At 40.7% G+C, this 19,815-nt stretch overlaps 3 pseudogenes; 1 reads left to right on the top strand and 2 right to left on the bottom strand.

The window, feature by feature from the left end:
* Positions 1-5,401: 5,401 nt before the first annotated feature.
* On the bottom strand, positions 5,402-5,816 carry LOC147453620 (large ribosomal subunit protein eL32z pseudogene; annotated as a pseudogene).
* Positions 5,817-13,649: 7,833 nt separating this feature from the next.
* LOC147453619 (uncharacterized) lies at positions 13,650-14,477 on the top strand (annotated as a pseudogene).
* A 3,855-nt stretch (positions 14,478-18,332) lies between these two features.
* Positions 18,333-19,214, bottom strand: LOC147453618 (protein ANTAGONIST OF LIKE HETEROCHROMATIN PROTEIN 1-like; annotated as a pseudogene).
* Between the last annotated feature and the right edge of the window lie 601 nt (positions 19,215-19,815).

Genomic DNA, 19,815 nt, shown 5'->3' with positions numbered 1-19,815 from the left:
GTGTTAAAAACCTAAGAAGTGTGAATTATTTTTCTCATTTCCTTTTTTCGTTTCCCAATGGTAATTTTTTTAAACCATGCATCAATTTTTCTTATCCTCAAAGTGGGAATAAATCTCTTGCAAAATAAAGTACTAACATGAAAAATAATCGAGCTCATAATTATTGTTATCTTTCTGCTATTCATATGAGAAAAAATTACTAATGTATAATATTTGTTGGTCCTATGAAATGTAAAAACCAAAACACAATATGAAAATAATTTGCACTCAAGACCTTGCACGTTCATGGTGTGAATTTTTTCCAATCGAGGCTCTTAAAGATTGTACTGCAAAGTAGGTAAAAATTAGCACCTCAAAAAAATTTCATTCTACTGCATTTTATAGTTCTGATGAAAATATTTTTCACTCATACATCTTGTAATGATAAATATTTCCACTCTTAACCGAGAGAATTATCAATCTTGAGTGTAAATTATTTCCACTGTTGACATCGGAAAATTTTCATTCTTAAGTTGTATTTTTTTACAAGCTAATTAATACATTGGATAGGTAGAAAACTAGTGGAAAAAATTAATACATTGGAACCTTGCCCTGATTATCTATGCAAAAGAGAGACATTAATTGTCACCGTCATTGAAAAAATTTGAATAGGGTAAATCTTTTTCACTTCACAATGACAAAAGGATCTTATTCTCACATATAATCTTTTTGTAACGATATGATTCACACTTAAAAAGTGTACATGTTAGAAACATTCAACACCTCTAATGTAGTTTCATAGCTATAAATTTATCATATATTGAAAGGAATCTCTATCTTGTACACATAACAGTATCCAAATTATGGAGATAACCTCAAATCAAACATCTTTTATGGATAGTTCTATAGTATGAAAAATGCTAATAGTGGCCAATCAATTAACATACATCAAAACATTCAAGACCGCAACAAGAGCAATAATGCTTTGAAATAATATCGATTATAACTTGTCCCAAAAAATCTTTTATAGCTTTATAATTCGGATATACGCTTGCGCATTACATGCCAAACTGGCCAAAATTTTTGTCAAAATAGAGACAACATATATAACCAAGGTTCCATAGTGAACTTGATTTAAACAAGTTCAACTTCATCCTGACCCATATCTTTAGCCCCAATGGCCCAAGACACTAAAACATCCAATGCCTCTGAATCTGGGCATTCTTTCTTGAAATCAAATGATTCCTTTGGCGTAGTCCGTTGTAGCTCTTTTAAAAAGTCAGCTAGTTGCCTATACATGAGGTCTATGTTGTGCTCTCCCATCAGTTTCAAAGCTATCGCTTCTTTTGTTGTCTTCTTAAGTTCGTTATTCTGCAAAAGGTATGTCACACTCATGTAAGGACCTTCATAAAAAATCCATTGAATTTGCAATGCAACGTGCTCATGTACAAGACCAAAGATGTTAGTAGCAATACATGAGGCGATAATGTGACTTTGTTATGAGAAGGATTCAAATTCCTCTTTTTTGAGTTGCAAACCTTCAATAAATAAAAAAATTCACAACCCTCAAAATGCTTGATTAGATCAGTATACCAAGAAAAGGGCTTGTACCAGGGTAGAGGTGTTCTCTTTGTATCTAGCAGGAACTTTGGAAACTCTTTTAGCTTTTCCATTTTCTCTTGCTTCACGCTGCAAAGACCATTCCATCTCAAAATCATTACAAAATAGAGATTTAAAGTCTCTACCAAAGAGTTGACAATGAGCAGCCCTTGAAATGACGGCGGCATTGCTAGATGATTTCTTGTTTGTGAGATCCTTCAAAGCCTGCAAAAACAAGATTTGCTTGATCCCTTTCAAGGGAGACATCCTTTAATGACATCAAATCACTAGTCTCTAACCTTTTTCTTTGAGGGTATATTTCCTTTATCTTTGTTTCCACACTATAAGCGAACATATAGGTATCATTCAAACACCATTAATAGATTAAAAAAATCTTCACACATTGAGTTTAAGACACTTACCATGAGCTCATTTAAGCACATGACCTTTGGCTTCTTTTTTGATATGTTAATGGGTGGTGTAGCATCATGATTCTAAAATAAAATTGATATAAACATGCAAGTCACAAGATTTAGCTCAATAAGAGGAAAAACCAAAAAAGTTTACCCCTCTAAATATCTCCATATCACCTTTGTCATCAAGGTCTACCAATGCATGGTTAAACACCTATATTAACTATCATCTATAAGCAAAAAAGTAGGTCTCAACCCATGACTTAATCAATAATACAAAGAAGTCCTTACAAAATTCTTGATGATTGAAATGCCATGGTCTTCACTTGTTTCCACCATATCAAACATCTTCCATGTTGACTACACACCAACATCATTAAACATAGCCAATTTGAGGAATCGCATGTGATTGGTTTTGTGGAAAAGATCACAATTTACCTCTCTTACTTCTTCGTTTGAATGATCCAAGTCAATAGGTAAATTTTTAGTTAGAGGAGAGTCATTCCCAAAATTCTATAAACACAAATATACAAAGTAGATAAATATTCCAAACAATTTCTTGAATACTTTAAAATTTGCTACAAAATCTCAATGTACAAAACCTTACAACTCTACTAAAAAAACCTGATCAATAACGTTGTCATGCCAAGAATCATTCTTGCCACAAGAGGATGGTAATTGGAATTTTGTGAAAGATCCATTGATAGGTAGTACTGTAACCTAGGGGAGTGGAAAAAAGAAATTGTAGAGGGAACAAGATTGTTAAATTAAAATCAAAGTATAAACAAAATAAAGGCTACACATTGACCTCCTTAGTTTTTTGTGGATGTCCCAACTTATACTCAGGAGATATGTTGCTCGATTGCATGTATGTGGATGACCCGTTTGGAGTGTTACTAGCCTTGAAATGTAAAAATGTGGTCTTTAGGAGCTTAGGTCTATGTAAGAAAAATTAAAATAAAACTGAGAAGAACCGAGTACCTCTATTGGTGCTTCATAGCACTTCTTCGCACCTTCGCCGGTGGTTGAGTGCACACTTGAGCGTTGTTGTGAAGAGAAGGAAGGGCTGTCCTCCTTGGAAGGCTGAAACTACCTTATTAATAGTCCCAAAAAAGAGAACTTAAATATTGAAATTCAAATCCAAAGAAAAGGTGAGACTTACAAGTAATTCCAAGGAGGATTTACTTTCAAGCATTTTTAAATACACAATAGGAACTTCTATGACTTGTCCCTAAACACAAGGCATTTTTTCTCAGTTTAAAGCTTTCATTTTTTGAAACAATTTTACATTGGATATCACATTCAAAAGAGATACTTACAACATGCAAACATGACACTTGCATAACGCTTCCAGGGATATAACATCCATGTGCATCTTGGTTGATAGATTCTATTTCCACCTTCCACTTTGCATAGGTATTTCCATCGCAAGACTTTGAAAAGATTGTACCAATGGAAATCTCCTTGGTATCTCCATCTAAGAAAGGAATAAAGACATACTGTTGTTGCACACCTTGAGGAAACAAGCCATATCTACAACTGATGTTCTGATCATGTGAGAGGATTTGAGATGAGCCCATGATGGAGACCAGCTCGTGAGATCCTGCAGGAACATAACACTCATCATCCATGGTTGCGACACTTTTAGGAGGGATCACACTCCGTTGGTATCCCTTTTGATTATCCACAAGGCTTCTTGGTGCTTCCATACTATCTAAGCTATCTTGAGTTTGATTTTCTTTGTCCTCCAAATCAACGATTAGAGAACGATACCCCTTGCTCTTTTCACTAGAGAATGACATAGCTTTTAATCGCAAATAGCGTCTGTGCTGATTTAGCTTTTGAAAGATCACTTTCTCTGACATGTACTTACCATCTTCGTCCCCAGTGCCTCCAAAAGATATCAATGTATTCCTTTTGCGCCGTATAAAGTCTTTGAGCTGTTCTCTCATCTCCTTGTCTTTACTTAGGTCAGCATTTATAAACTTGTCTATAATGAATATACCCAGACCATTCTTAGCCCATTTTTGAATATTCTCTAAATTTTTGTTATATCTGTTGTGTTCCCAACTATAATTATTTCTAAGAAAGGACTTCTCTTGAGCATTCTTTAGGATCAAAATTAGTGGGGGAGGCTGAGAGAGAGGCACTTGTTGCTTGGTTGGTGGCTTGCTTTGGATAAGAGCCTGTTCATCCTGCAAATTTAATATTGAAGAGGACACCTTGTCATTATCATGGCCATGCTTCTCTTGCGATAAGGAAATCTTCAAGGTCGACAATTTCTTTTGTACCCAACTATACAATGCAACTCGGTGTCCGGGTATGTCCACTCCCAAAGCTTCCCATGAAGGCACAGACATATATAGAAGACTGCTTCCGTTGATGTTACTCTTGAGTATGGTGCGTGTATATCGATCCGCACCTAAGTATCCATTAACAAGTTGAGTAACTTCCCTTGCATTCTAGCGAGTCATGCCTTCTAAGCACTTCTTCTCCATGTTTTGATGAAAGAGCATGAGATCTTTAAGAGAAAATTACAAATTGAGCACAATTGAAATAACTATGGCATCTCTCTCTCTCTCTCTCTCTCTCTCTCTCTCTCTCTCTCTCTCTCTCTCTCTCTCTCTCTCTCTCTCTCTCTCTCTCTCTCTCTCTCTCTCACCACTTTGTAACTTTAAGGGCTTATAGGTCATTATGGCCTTGTGAAGATGTTAATATAAAATTTCATTTCATTTCATTTCTCTCTCTCTCTCTCTCATTTTGTTACTTTGACTTTGTATCGGATCCACCACATTGTAACGCTCTGGTCTCATAGGTCACTTTGGGCTTTTGAAGACGTTAATATAACATTTCATTTCATTTTCATCTCTCTCTCTCTCTCTCTTTCTCTCTCTCTCTAGCAAAAGGTGAAGGCAAAGGCCTTGATTCATAACACCGTAATCTATTTAGGGAAGAATTTGGGCCGCTATCTATTGTTTAAGGTAAACTCTGCCCTTTTGTATATGAACCCGTTAGGCTCTTGATACGCACCCTTTAAATCTCTAGTACTGTTTCTCTCTTTCACTAGTTTGTAGTGGATTGGTCTCATAGGTCATTTTGGCCTTTCGAAGGTAATGGCGCATTACGGTAGAAATCCACTCCTATGGCCTATTGAAGATGTTAATATATCACTTCATTTCATTTCTCTCTCTCTCTCTCTCTCTCTCTCTCTCTCTCTCTCTCTCTCTCTCTCTCTCTCTCTCTCTCTCTCTCTCTCTCTCTCTCTCTCTCTTTTTCAAGAAGATAATCATTGATATTGAATATTCCAAAACCAATACAACAGAGCATGGCTGTCACAAACACAAAATTACAATTCCAAAATTTCTTAAACTCTCATCCTTAATGATGTGATCATTAGGACCGGGCAACACCTACTCATCCTCCTGACTACGAAGCCTGGCAGAATCATCGGTAACTGCAATGTTGAGCTGAGCGGCTGGCTCCACAATTGATTTCCGCTTCAAAGTGGAAACATTGTGAGCAATCTCAGCACAAAATTTCATGTTGTGCATCATAAGAAGGTCCAACAAAACCTTCGTGAAACCATTGGGTAGCACATGCCTTGTCTTCTTGTTTGAGCCATACCCAATGTTAGGCATCAAAATGCACCCTTTGAATTTCCTCGTGACATGTGAATCAATACCCTTTGGTCTACTCCAGCTTGGCTTGACACAGATCTTGCGATCACTCTGGGCGCGCTTGAACTTCTTTACACACTTCTTCACAATCCTGGGCTTGACGAGGGGGGTCACCATGGCTGCCGCTGTTAGCGTTGTCGCCTCCCACCTCTCACACCTCCTCTCTCTCTCTCTCTCTCTCTCTCTCTCTCTCTCTCTCTCTCTCTCTCTCTCTCTCTCTCTCTCTCTCTCTCTCTCTCTCTCTCTCTCTCTCTCTCTCTCTCTCTCTCTCTCTCTCTCTCTCTCTTGCGCCTATTGAAGATGTTAATATATCCTTTCATTTCATTTCTCTCTCTCTCTCTCTCTCTCTCTCTCTCTCTCTCTCTCTCTCTCTCTCTCTCTCTCTCTCTTGCGCCTATTGAAGATGTTAATATATCCTTTCATTTCATCTTCTCTCTCTCTCTCTCTCTCTCTCTCTCTCTCTCTCTCTCTCTCTCTCTCTCTCTCTCTCTCTCTCTCTCTCTTGCGCCTATTGAAGATGTTAATATATCCTTTCATTTCATTCTCTCTCTCTCTCTCTCTCTCTCTCTCTCTCTCTCTCTCTCTCTCTCTCTCTCTCTCTCTCTCTCTCTCTCTCTCTCTCTCTCTCTCTCTCTCTCTCTCTCTCTCTCTCTCTCTCTCTCTCTCTCTCCCTGTTGAAGACGTTAATATATCCTTTCATTTCATTTCTCTCTCTCTCTCTCTCTCTCTCTCTCTCTCTCTCTCTCTCTCTCTCTCTCTCTCTCTCTCTCTCTCTCTCTCTCTCTCTCTCTCTCTCTCTCTCATAGGTCACTATGGCCTTTTGAAGACGTTAATATAACATTTCATTTCATTTCTCTGTGCGCAGCCAGCTAATGTCAACATGTTGATAAAAAACGAGCATGGCGCAGCTTGTGACGTACCCGTGATCGATGGCCACTGCGCTGCAAGGTCGATGGACACTGTAGGATGACGACGTAGCAGACGTTGCGCTCGCGAGAAGACGAGCTTGGAGCTGCAGTTCGCTAGGGCCAGCTGAGAGTGAGATTTTTTTGGGAGAGCCCGCTGCACGTCCGTGTGATCATTACGCACGAGGGGAGTGGGGGGACCCGCCACAACGAGATTTTCTTTCTTTAGCAGTAGCGCCGGGCGCCGGGCGCTACTGCTTTGTTTTTGAAGAGTTTTAAAAACTCAAAAATATATATGCTAATTAGGGTCTGGGCTGCAGCGTGTCACAAGCAATATTCAGCGTGTTGTTTTTAAAATCACCGTGCGTGAGTCCGGCAAAGAAAGGTGCGCAAACTCCTCCGGTGCTCTGATCTCCTGCGCATAGAGGCAAGTTTGTCGACCCACCCTAAGCGTGGTAAGCGGAGAGAGAGAGAGAGAGAGAGAGAGAGAGAGAGAGAGAGAGAGAGAGAGAGAGAGAGAAGAAGAAGAAGAAGAAGAAGTAGTAGTTAACGTCGTGGGAAACTATCCCAAGAGAGCTTAAAGATCTACCCGACATTCGGGTTGAACTCTGGTGAGATGAAATGATATATTAACGTCTTCAAGTTGCCAAAATACGATGTCTGGTTACAAAAAGAGAAGCTAAAAATTGAATTTGGGAGTACTAGAATGGGAGATAGAAAGAGAGAGAGAGAGAGAGAGAGAGAGAGAGAGAGAGAGAGAGAGAGAGAGAGAGAGAGAGAGAGAGATGAAATGATATATAGCATCTTGTGATATACGATGTCTGGGTACAAAAAGAGAAGCTAAAAATTGAATTTGGGAGTACTACAATGGGAGATAGAAAGAGAGAGAGAGAGAGAGAGAGAGAGAGAGAGAGAGAGAGAGAGAGAGAGAGAAGAGAGAGAGAGAGAGAGAGAGATGAAATGATATATAGCATCTTCAAGTGGCCAAAATGACCTATGAGACCAAACGGACACAAACTTGTGAATCTAATACGATGTCTCGGTACAAAAAGAGATGCTAAAAAATGAATTTGGGAGTGCTACTAGCTAGTATTTTGTGGGATCTGTGTGATCACTCATACAATGGTAGAGAGAGAGAGAGAGAGAGAGAGAGAGATGAAATGATATATTAGCGTCTTCAAGTGGCCAAAATGACCTATGAGACTAAATCAACTCAAACTTGTGAATCAATACCATATTCGGGTACAAAAAGAGACGCTAAATATGAATTTGGGAGAGCTGTAAGTACTGTATGTTAAATTCTTGTTGTTGAATATCTTGACTGAATACATTCAAAGTTCCTAAAGGGTCATGGAAGAGGGCTCGCAAGGTGTCGAAACTGATCTAGTCAAGGTTGTGAGAGGTGCGACCCAAGAGGGGTTGCAATCTTCCCAGCTAGTTGTCAAGGCGACGGGTAGATATGTTGAGCTCGACACAAAGTTCTTGGAGAATTGGATGGCCAAGCACGAGCTCAATGTGAGGAACCACTTCCTTGGGTTCCCTTGTGCCGACTTCATGGTCACCAAGTTGTCCGTCTCACAAGGGGAAACAATATTGATGACTTGGCACATAAGTTTAGGCATCATGGTTACATGCCAACTCTCGCATATTTTATTGTCTCGAAAAAAATGGCCAATGGAGACATAATTTGAGTAAGTGAGTAGGAAGAAAATCAATGGGATGAGTCCTTTTGGGGGGAGGTGAATCGGCAGTTTGATCGAGAGTTGCTTGCATCTCAATCATGGGCACATCTTGTTGGTCGAAAGCTGGTGGTATGGGGTGGAAACCATCATTTGAAGGCTTGGACAAGTCAATTCAAGTGAGAAATTATTTCTTACCTCAATATGTATGTGTCCTATTTACTATAATTTATTAATGTGGTGAATTAATCTTGTGAAGCTTGCCATGATGATGCCTCAAAGTTTGTACGTGTTAAGTGTACAATCACTGCGTTCTCGGAAGATGAAGAATGCTCTATGGTGTTTGTGTTGGATTGTCTTAATAGGTGAGAAAGGTACCTTGGGATGTATTTTGAGTTATAGAGGCAAATCATATCATAAAACCCTAATATGTATGGAATTTTTTTGCTAGTTTGACACAAACACATATCAAGAGGACGCTTGCAAGCGAGATCCACTTGATAAGAAGGCTTGCCCTTGGAAATGAAAATAGCTGGAAGAAATATTTTGATGAAGAGGCACTACAGGAGATAGAGGCAAAATTTTCTGAAGACAAGAGGGGGCATCCCTAGATTTGATGGACTATACCACTTGGCCTCCTCATGCAACTTATCTACTCTGTATGGCCATTCATAACCTTCTTTGTTTGTTTCTTTTAGTTCATGTTATGCTCAACTTTGATGTAGAGTGAATTCAAATTGTAGCTCTCAAAGAGGTTAGAAGAGGTGGTTGTCCCCAAAGATGACCCAGCGTATAAAGCATTGTACAAGCAAACCATCCGCGAGGTGGAACAACATTTCAAAGGGAAGAAAGGATTCAAGCTTGTGGCAGTGGCAAACCCAGCCCTTGGGGAGGAGTGGGTTAATAAGATTTATGATCTAGATTGGGAGAGCGATCACAACGTAACTTTGGACAAACTGCTTACAGTGACCCGAACACCGCTTCCTCCATAAAGGTAGTCTCAAGTATTTTTGTTTAATATGTTTCTTTGGCGTGGCTATCACTGATTTGTATGACTTTTGAAGTGCAAAAAAGTTTTTGTTTTAGATCGCATTCTAAACAAGGATATTGGAAGAGCATGGGGCTTCAAAGGGGGCGACAAAGACTGGCGCTCATATATTGCATGCTACTCTTACTAGGAGTGCGTAGTGGAGAGAGCAATTGATTTAATAAGAGAGGCTGACGAGGTTTCATACATCTCGTGGAGTTCAATAATTTGAGATTTTTTTATTGAAGGTCCAATAGTAGTGCAACGAGCACTTCAAAGAAAGATACAACAACAAATGCAAAGGAAAGTGGTATTGGTAGTGGCAAGGATATAAGGAGCCCTCATGGCACTCCAAAGAAAGACACAGTGACAAACACAAGGGAAAGGAGAAGTAGAAAGGACACAAGGAGCCCTCACGACAAGATTGACAAGAGTGGAAAGGATACAATAACGTCTCCTGGCAAGCTAGGTACCAGAGGTGGTAAGGGTACTCTTAAAGAGGTAGTGCAAAGTCCAGATCGCAAGGGTAAGGGTACCAATGAGAAGAAAAGAGGTAATAACTTGGAAGGAAAGCATAGAAAAACAAAGAAAACACAACAACAAAAAAAGTTGAAGGGCAACACTACGCGAACACAATGGGAAAATGAAGATGAGGATGCACCGGAGGCTTTTGTGCCATTTCATCTCCCTGTACATGCTGATATAGTGCATATTGAAATTGATATATTTAATGGCCCCGAAGACTCAGATGCAGAAATGATACAACGGTTTATAGAGAAACTTCAAGCCCAAGGTGGATTCTTTGAGGATGCACTTGTCTCTCTTGTATGGGCAGATCTTCCATCTGGTTTGTACCCATTTTAAGAGGAGGATGAACTGCCAGCTTGGAATGAATGGGATTCAGAAAAACTAAAGGCGCGAGTTACCATTGCAGTAGAGTTCTTGAGCCATGATGGTTTGTTTGTTGCTACTAGTGGTATTGAGCATGAATTTGAGATTGTGTCACGTGTGATGGGGCAATCCAAACTTCAGTATGTACATAGTATGTTCTTGGAAACTACAACCCAATGCAAAAGGACCATTCGTGGGAAAGTAGAAGAGGTAAGTCAAAACCACTTGAGGATTATGGTTGTAGAGTTTTTTTTAGGCTAAGCTCTAATAATTTACTCTCTTAATGCTACCTTGCAGGTTTTCCATTTTAGTGATTACATTCTTTGCCCATCCAGATTGTACACGTGAATTAAATTGGGAGCAAGCATTACTAAAAGTCATGAAGGGATCTTTCAACAACAAGTCTGCTACATTTGTGGAGCTACCAACAGGGAAGCTAAACTTGACACTAGATGAACAAGGCAATGCCTTGCATGGTGCAGCTGAGAGACACACAAACTTTTGTGGTTTCCTAGTTTCGCTCTGCACTCAAGAAGGGGAAATCATAATAGATTGTTTTGCTGGGGTCGGAAATATGGCCAAAGTGTGTGAGGTCTTAGACCGGTATTTTATGAGTATTGAGATTGATGAGAGGTGCCATGAACATTGCCTCTCTAAGATAGGCGATCTGTTAGAGGTTTAGATGGAATGAGACATCAACTTCATTGACTTTATAAGACAAATATGATTGTTTTTTGCTCATTCATTTTGTATGTGAGTATGTATCTTTGAATTGTGATTGATGGACACAACCTTTTTCTATTGAATTTCAATTTGTATATTTGAAGAGTGGTTGAATACATTTTGTTTCCATTTTTTTAATCAACCTACCAAGCAAAGTGAGAAAATTGTGTATGTTTATGTGATGTAGGACTAATGGAGCCATGTGTTGAGGATAGCAATCAAGTATTGGCATGTTCATCCTCAGAGAGAGGTTCCCTTTTGCGGGGTGAGCTTGAGAGCTGGGTGTTGAGCCTACAATCCAATCTGGATAGTCTTCATTCACCTTTGCTTGCACAAGATGTAATATTGAGAATGATATTCCCCTCAAATAGAAAGGGAAAGGGAAAACGGTCTATGAAAAAAAGGCAGAATAGGTCACTCTTAGAAATTTTCATGGATAAAGACTTTCCAGGAGTAGACATCACCTTACCACAAACTATTACACAGGTGTTTGCTCGATATAAAGAGAAGGGGCTTTTAAATACTACACAGTGGCGACTTTGTATAGGCAAGGATGAAAAACAACATGCACAAGCCCACTCTTTTTCCCCCAGATGCAGAGGATATATACGTGGGGAATGTTTTACCATGTACATGTTCTCCGTCCTCTTCAAGGAATAAGCACAAGAGAAATTGTGAGACATGCTTATTGTGATGTCTGTGGCAAGGAGAGAAAAAACATGGTGCGATTTGAGTACATCTCGTTTATCGAGCAATTGCGTCTTCTATGTTAGTGCGAGGAGTTTTGTCATGATTTTCTTACAATGTGGCGGGCAAGAAGTAATTGGCAAGCGGACAGTTCAAACCTCTACCAATGTTATTAACGATTACTGGGATGGGGAAAAAATAAGAATGTGCAAAGACTTTTGGAACCCACAGAAAGAGTGGGAGATTCCAGTTAAGTTCCCCAATAGTTTTTGTGCCATGTATTATTGGACTTTTCCAACCGCCTTGCGTAGTCCGGAGCTAAACAACAATTGGAATGAGATTACCAAGGAATATGAGTTCTTATGCTCACATTGTGCAACAAATATCAAAGTGCCAAGAAGAATGGTCAAGGTGAGACAATATTGCAATCAATTTGAATAGGCTTCATCTTAGCAATGTTTATCATGCCCATAACTTTCATGTTTTTTTAGGGGGATCCTCGAAATTTTGCACTAATGTGCCATTGGGATGGCTTTCAAATGGCTTCAACCAAGCCGAAAGATAGTGGGGTTGTTGAAGTGGTGGTCCTCAACAATGGCAAAAACTCAATTATTGGACCTTTGCCAGTTCTATTTTTTCCACTTAGCTTATTGAAGCTAGAAAAGAAACATGGCAATATTCTTCCATACCTTTTAGAGCCTTTAATATATGAACTTGATTCGGCTTCTGTTCATGGTTTCTCCATCAATTTTAACTATCCACCAACGGCCATATTTGACAACTCTTTGGACATAGCATATCGTTCTTGCATTCTAAGGGCAATTCTCATGTCATGGACAGGCGATCACCCAGCCCAATGTAAACTAGGATGTTTGAAGGATGGGGGCAAGAATGGGTGTAGATGGGATAAGCCTCTCATGAAGCAAATCACTCAAGGGGTATGCATTCCAAAGTACGTATACACAAAGAATAAATATATTGCTTGCTACCCACCAGAAAAGAGGACTGCAATAGAGATGTTTGAAGCTATAAGACTTTCAAGACAAAAACAAACAAAGGAGGAGTATAACGCTACTCTATCCAATGCAGGGCTAACAGGAGAATCACCACTCTGGAGGTTGTACCATCTCTATGGATTTGATATTAGTTTGGATCTTGTGTATGATGTGATGCACATTCTTGCACTGAACATTTTCGAGAAGTATACTAAACAGCTATTTTTAAAGGCTAGCAATGTCATGAAAACATCCATCACTAATGCAATATATGAAGTTACTGCTACAATTCTCCAAACACTTCGCAGAAGTGGACGATGGCCGTTGCATGCTACTAGACACCACGGAAATTTTATTGCAGAAGAGCATCAAAAGTTTATTCAATGGTGTTTACCACACATTTTAAATAATGTTCCAGACATTGAGAGATGTGGGAATGATTTTGGTTGACGTAGCTCATATCTTCTACAACTACACACGTACTCATGGTTGGACTTTGGATACCATCAATGCTACCCGAAAACTAGTTTCAGCATGGAGAATCATTATGGATGAAGAGGTAGGAGAGACTGTTTCTCCTCTAGAGCATGTGGCAGGTGTGTATGTTTCTATTCACCACAAATATAATAAGCACTCCTTATATAACATGGAGACCTAAAATAATGTCAATTTTTGTATATAGGTTCTGGAGAGTTGTTTGATGACATAATACGCCATAGTAGCCATGATGGACTTTCGTGCTACCAGTTTGAGAGAAACGTGTTGGGAATTGTAGAGATTCCAACCAATAACAGGTTCAATGAGTTAATGTACACTCAATATCACACTCGAGCGCTTTTATCACGAACCTTGCAACAGTTGGAGATTGAGAAGGATGGATTGTCACCTTCAGAGAGGATACTCTCATGCATACATGAGACTCTTTTATTGCCGCAAGTTTTTTCAAAGGCTAGCATGGAACTAGAAACTTGTGAAAGATGGCATCTGTTGTGCTTAGCAATTGCATCCTCTGAAGGTCAAGCAACACAGTTGTACAAGAATGCTCAAAGGCTTGGCCCATGTCATTGCTTGAGCATGATTCAGAGAAAGGGAATCTCTCTACATGGTTAATTGAAAGCAACAAAAAGGGATCTTGAAGGTTGGGAGATCATTTCTTTGAAGAGTTATTGGAGCCAACAATATATTCATCTAGAGGGATTTTCCTACTCAAAAGTATACATATGCGGCGAGCGATATGAAGCAAAAGACAATGTGGTGATCACTTTAGGCAGAAATACTAATTTAGGACATCAAAATAAAGCAAGGGGTGTATGCAAGATCACGGGTTTCTTGTCACATGAGCATAACAGAGGCATTGAGTTGTTCTTGATTGGGGAGTTTATAAATGGAGGCAATGGAATAGATGCTCTTCAACTTGATAAGGTCACTGGGATGAGAGTGATCAGTGATGTGGATTTTTCTCGCAAAAAGAAGTGTCTTTTACCAACATACGCCATACTACACAAGTGCTTCTTTCTACCCTTGAGCAATACCCAGAACAAGGTGATATATGAAATGAGCGACACCATTTTTCGAACTTGGTTGCTACAACTTGGCAAGGTTGGATGTGCACGGCCATGGGTGGAAATAGGAGACGTAGTATTGGTTGTAAGCAACTCCTCCATGTCTACTCCATCTTTCAAGGTTGCTGTCGTGTTCAATATAAATATAGAACAAAAAGCAGTTGAGCTAGGGTTTTTGAGGAGAGATCCAACCACGGAATATTGGAATGTTCAAGGAGAAAACAAGTGGCGGGATTTGGAAACATGTTTGGAGGTGCTTCATGGATGGTCTCCAATTCAAAATGCCAATGATGCAAATGTCATGCCTACTTGTTTTAAGAGAGGAATAAGAAATTCTTGATAGGGGCACTCATTGGAGTGCTCACTTTTTCAACCTTTAAAGAATTTGTCACTTTAGAAACCTCAGTTCATTGGGTGATTTTGTAGATAGCAAGTGGATACTCATTTTGGTGAAAGTGGCCCACGTTTTTCCTGACTTGTATTTCATGTGTTATGGTCATAATGGGGAGCCATTTCTTGAAGCATAAAATTGAGTAGCCATACTTATTGCTTTGGTGTCACATGAGCCTTTTGATTCTAATATAGCACCATTCCCTCTCTCTCTCTCTCTCTCTCTCTCTCTCTCTCTCTCTCTCTCTCTCTCTTGCTCTCGTAATTGGAGAGACAAACAGAGGGAGAGATCTGTGCTCACCTAAAATTAAAAAATATTTGAAGCTATGAAAAGTGGACAAAGAAGAGATATATATGTCATTATTTCTTGTGGTAATTATTTAGTGTTAAAAAACACAAGCCATGAAAAATAGACGTGCAAGACTTGAATTTGGTGTTTAATTTAAGCCCTAAACATTATTATCTCTCTACATTGCCCACACGTATGGTGGACAACCACCCCAACAACATCGCACCCTATGGTGGCCACAAGAGGTCATGTTGAAGCTCTCTACCACATCATCAAGCAATGTGAAGACGACTTAAATCATGTCGAAATACGCTCTATTCACAGGTTGAGGTAGAAGCCCTTTTGACATGGTGTCGAGAGATCTGTGCATGTGTCAAGCCCTTCCCAAAGCTACTAGATGGTGGTGGAGCATAGCATGAGAAGCACATATGCAGAGCCATTGGTATAAAGAGAGGCATCATTCCACGGAGAAACCACAGTGGAAGCACCAGTAGCCACCTTAAACATCCACCTTGGAAGGAGAAAAAAATCATGCTCTTGACCTCCAGTTATATGGGTGCTGGTATGTTTGTAGGTTGTATTTACACACGATCCTCAGTAAAAAAGATAGATGGTGAGAAAAATAGCTATTGTAAAAGATAGTTGCTTATAATTATTTAAGTGGGACTCACATAAGAGTGACAAATTTTTGCATGTGAAAATATTTGATGAGAATATATGAAGGTTATGAATGTGTGAAAAAAATTCACATTGTTTATATTTGTATTAAAAAATTATCCTTGAAATGCTACTGGAAGGTAAGAAAATATACTCATTGCAAAAAAAAACACATGGACTTGCTTAACGTGTAAATATTTGCACGTAAGAAAGTTACAAAATTTACATAGAAATTCTTTTTTCATTGCTATAAAAAAGCATATGTAATTTTTTCAGTGTAAAACAAGAGATGTAGAAAACTTTCATGTGTAAAAACTACAATATTTACATTTGAATGGTAGTTTTTTGAGTCTAAAACATGTTATTCACACTCTAGAGTGAGAAAAGTGATATTCACACTCAATTTTCATAGGTGTAAAAATGTCTAAAACTTGTAGTGAAAGATCTACCACGGAAAGCTGACCAGAGACACTGAAATGCTTCCTGAAAGCAGGAAGCATCTGGTGGGGGATTGTTAAGTTAACGGATTAAGAAGCTTTCAGAAATCTGAGAGCTGAAGAATAGAGGGTTAAATCGAGCATCATAGGGCTAAATCAGAAATCTGAGAGCTGAAGAATAGAGGGTCAGCGGGTCGGAGAGGTTGTGCAAACAAAGTTAAGAAACTATACCAAGTTAAAGGGCCTAAATTCCCCATCAAGGCATCAGCAAATTGTGCTGCTGCCTTTGATTGCGCCACATCATCTGCACCGGTGGGCTCGACACCAAAAATCTTAATACGTGGCTTTATAGCGTTGAGAGGATGGTGAGTGCTGCAGCTGGCAGGGGAGGTAAAAGACCACAATTCGGCAACACCAAGGTGGTGAGGGATTGGGAGAGTAGCCCAATCTCTGGTGGTAGCGTCCTGCACTTCATTGATCAATACACAGCGACATACTTCTCCAGACGAAAGGTCCAGAGAAACAATGAAGCCATGGTGGTTACATTCCACGCCAGGCCACTGACATGCGCAAATGGATCGGTCATGGGCGAAAGTAGAGGCCAGATACTCCATGCCTGCACCCACGAAGCCGCTGCGCTCAACGAACTCCACAAGAGCTGCCATGGCGCTGGTACTCCCAGCAGCAGAAGATATTGAGACACTCCACACCCAAATTAGGCCTAGCAAGAGTAAATTAATATCGAACTGACAGAAAGAGAAACCCACTAGCTAGCCTACCAGCTACGCCCCAGCAGGCGCTGCAAACCAAAGTTTGCCTGGGCCTGAAGGCAGCTGAACGCCGAACGGACTATTTATGGACCAGGGGATATGGACCTGGTCGCATGGTGTAATGGTATCCTGCCCCTCTCAGCAGGTCACCAACCGCTTACCTAGAGCTGAGTCGCACTGTGGGTAGTGGGCTATTAGGGCGGATGCGCATGGGTTAATTTTACGACAGCTGCTTTGTCGCTATTACCTCAACGCTGCCTTCGCTAGTCCAACTCTGCCAAAAACGGCAGAGTTAGAACTTAGCTTCGTTTTGGAGCTACACGACACAGGCGTAGTTGCAGCAGGCTTTTTCGATGGCAATAAATTCCCAAAAGTGTGACGGCATCTTTATCCCGTGCGAATACACCCTTACTTGCTCGCATTGAAAAGGCGTCGGGATTTTCGAATTCCCACTACCACGTCCTGAAAACCAAGGGGGTAAGCGTACTGGCGTGCACCACATTGCGTAGGCCAACTGGCAATGCACTAAGAGCAGAGTCGCACCGAGAGAAGAACATTCCAAGATTGTTGAATGCAAATGATAACCTTGCTAGCACTTCTTAAAAGGTAGGTAATAAGCTATAATTTTGCAAGCCCTTTCATCTCCTCTTTCGTAGGGTGCAGCCTTCCAATCACAAGCCTTCATCCACTCCTGCAAAATCGATCCCACAAACTCACCACGAAGGTGTGATCTGGTCTACAGCCTTGCCCCATTCCCTCCACAAGCACGGGCGCGACCCAACTCTAAGAGACCTGCATAGACAACCCATGGTGCAACAAGCAATGCCCGCCTTGGCTCCGCATCATACATTGCCTGTGGACTTGAACCTACTATCTCAGCCACACGAAGATGGCTTGGAGGATAGTTTGTCTTCTGTTGATCCAGCCACTGCGACATTGAGGGCAAGGCAAACAATGCCATTCAATACCACTCTTCTGACCTCTAATTTCAGGGGGATTTTTTCACAAGACCCACTTGCTCTTATGGTGCGCACATGCGCCGTTCACGAAGAGCATTTCGTGAAAAAGACCACTCCAGCTCAGCAAGGCCCACCACGCCCCTGCACGCACAGAAACGGATAGCCACCGCTCTGGCCGCAATGGAGCCCCCCCCCCCAATCCCGTTCAGCAACCGTCGCCTGTGTTCACATGGCGGGAGCTAATCTGCAGCACTTGCAGGCCTGCAAAAGCTGTGACAAGCTTACGTGGAGCTCGCTGATTACTGCCTGCTCTGCACATTCAAGATCAACAATACGTCAGCTGGCAACGATCATTGGCTAAAGTATCTCATGTGCGCACAGTGACGACCGGTAGATGTGTTCACTGCACCATCGGACGCACGACTGTTCGTTCCATGTGCGTGCTACATCTATCACGTGAATTGGTGGATGTTCAACACTTGCAAGGCAGAGCAACTTAGTCTCAGAGCCTTGAGGAATCACTAGCGGATGATGTTGTACCCTCCATGCAAATGGCCATTGACTCGTATGTGCCTACTAAAGTCTCCCTGCCTGTTGTTTTAGTGGAGCCTACATCCAATGCACAATTGCAGAAAGGTCGCAAGAGTGGACGAAAGGCACAAGAAAAAGCAAGCTCCAAGCCCAAAAAAGCTCCTAGTGGTAGATTTCATTAGGAACACGCTCAACGACTATTCGTGTAGAAGGCTGCATGAAATTGTAGTTTCAATGACATTGGCTGACCAGCTCTGGGCGATGAAACGAAATCATGAGCCACAGCAACAACACATATCCTCTGTCACCAACAATATATTCTGGAAAGGACAAGCCTTGAAACTCAAAGGATGAACCCCTCAAACAGTCTCCTCCTTGGCAAAGCCGATACATCCCACAATTGCGCAAAACCCTCTTGTCATTACATGACCCTGGCCATCCTATATTCACATCTAGTTTGAGTCCACTATTCCCTACAAAATCATGCTATAGTTCCTGTAGCAATCCCGCCATGGTTCACTTTGCTCATTCCTGTGCAAATCCATGTTGATGTGGGTGCAATTTATGGCTCCGCAACATTTGGGTAATCCTCTCAAAGCTCTAAAGCCATCCTTCATGTTTTGCATCTCTAATTCTGTAGTTGGCCATTTGATAAGATGTCCACCTCTATGGAGTAGGGAGTGTACAAACTCGTGGATGAATGTGGTGATAGTAGACCTTCCACAACCAAAAGCATTAGCCACATGGTAATGCGTGTTCCCAGAGGCAAGCACCATCACTGAAATTACCACCTTGTTCTCTACAGTGAATATCCTGCCAGGCAAGTTACGAAATCTGGTGGGTATGTTGCCTTGCTGCACATTTTTGTGAATCAATTCAGTCAAGCTTGTGAAAAGGTCGATGGGAATCTTGAAAATATCTCTCCATCGCTCTTCATCCACACCTCATCCACACAAGCATAGAACACAAAGTGGTTCCACCAATCGATTGACGACTGTGGTTTTAGTTTACATTGACATAGTGCATTGTTGAATGAACCTTCATACCTAGGGGGGAGTTGAGTAGAGCTTGTAGCTCAGAGAAGAGGCAGATATGGCGTCAATACTCCTCAAACCCTATCTCCTCTTCCTCGGCCAACAATCTACGTGATGGCATGCCATGCAAGGACTCCCACTCATGAAGTGTTGAACTGGATACGAGACACGAGAGGAAGGAGAAGAGAGACAGACGACACCACCATCTGCAAGCCCCAAAGTATGTAGAGAACACAGACTGAGCACATATATAGTGGGGACTCCTGGCTATATATAGCATAGGGGTTGGTATATATAGCTCCAACACTCCCACTCAAATAGAAGTCCCTAACTGTGGATGAAAAGACCCTTGGGGGTACATGGAAAAAAACCATAGCACCATATGCATGCACTATTATATTAATAATTATCAATGTTTACAAATTTGACTTTCCAAGAGCCACCATTAGGAAAAGTTTGAACTCAAATTTGGGCCTTGTAAGAAATGCCATGTCAGCGTAGAGAGAGATAATAGAAAATTCATTTTAACCATTTTTCATACATGTTTTCTAAAATCGAGATATCTTATTCATGCAAGGTACGTTTATTAAAAAACCCAAAAAGTATTCCAA

The sequence above is a fragment of the Adiantum capillus-veneris genome, chromosome 7 (assembly GCF_014529385.1).
Source record: "Adiantum capillus-veneris isolate H3 chromosome 7, ASM1452938v2, whole genome shotgun sequence".
NCBI lineage: Eukaryota > Viridiplantae > Streptophyta > Polypodiopsida > Polypodiales > Pteridaceae > Adiantum > Adiantum capillus-veneris.
This window is presented reverse-complemented; position numbering and strand designations above follow the sequence as displayed.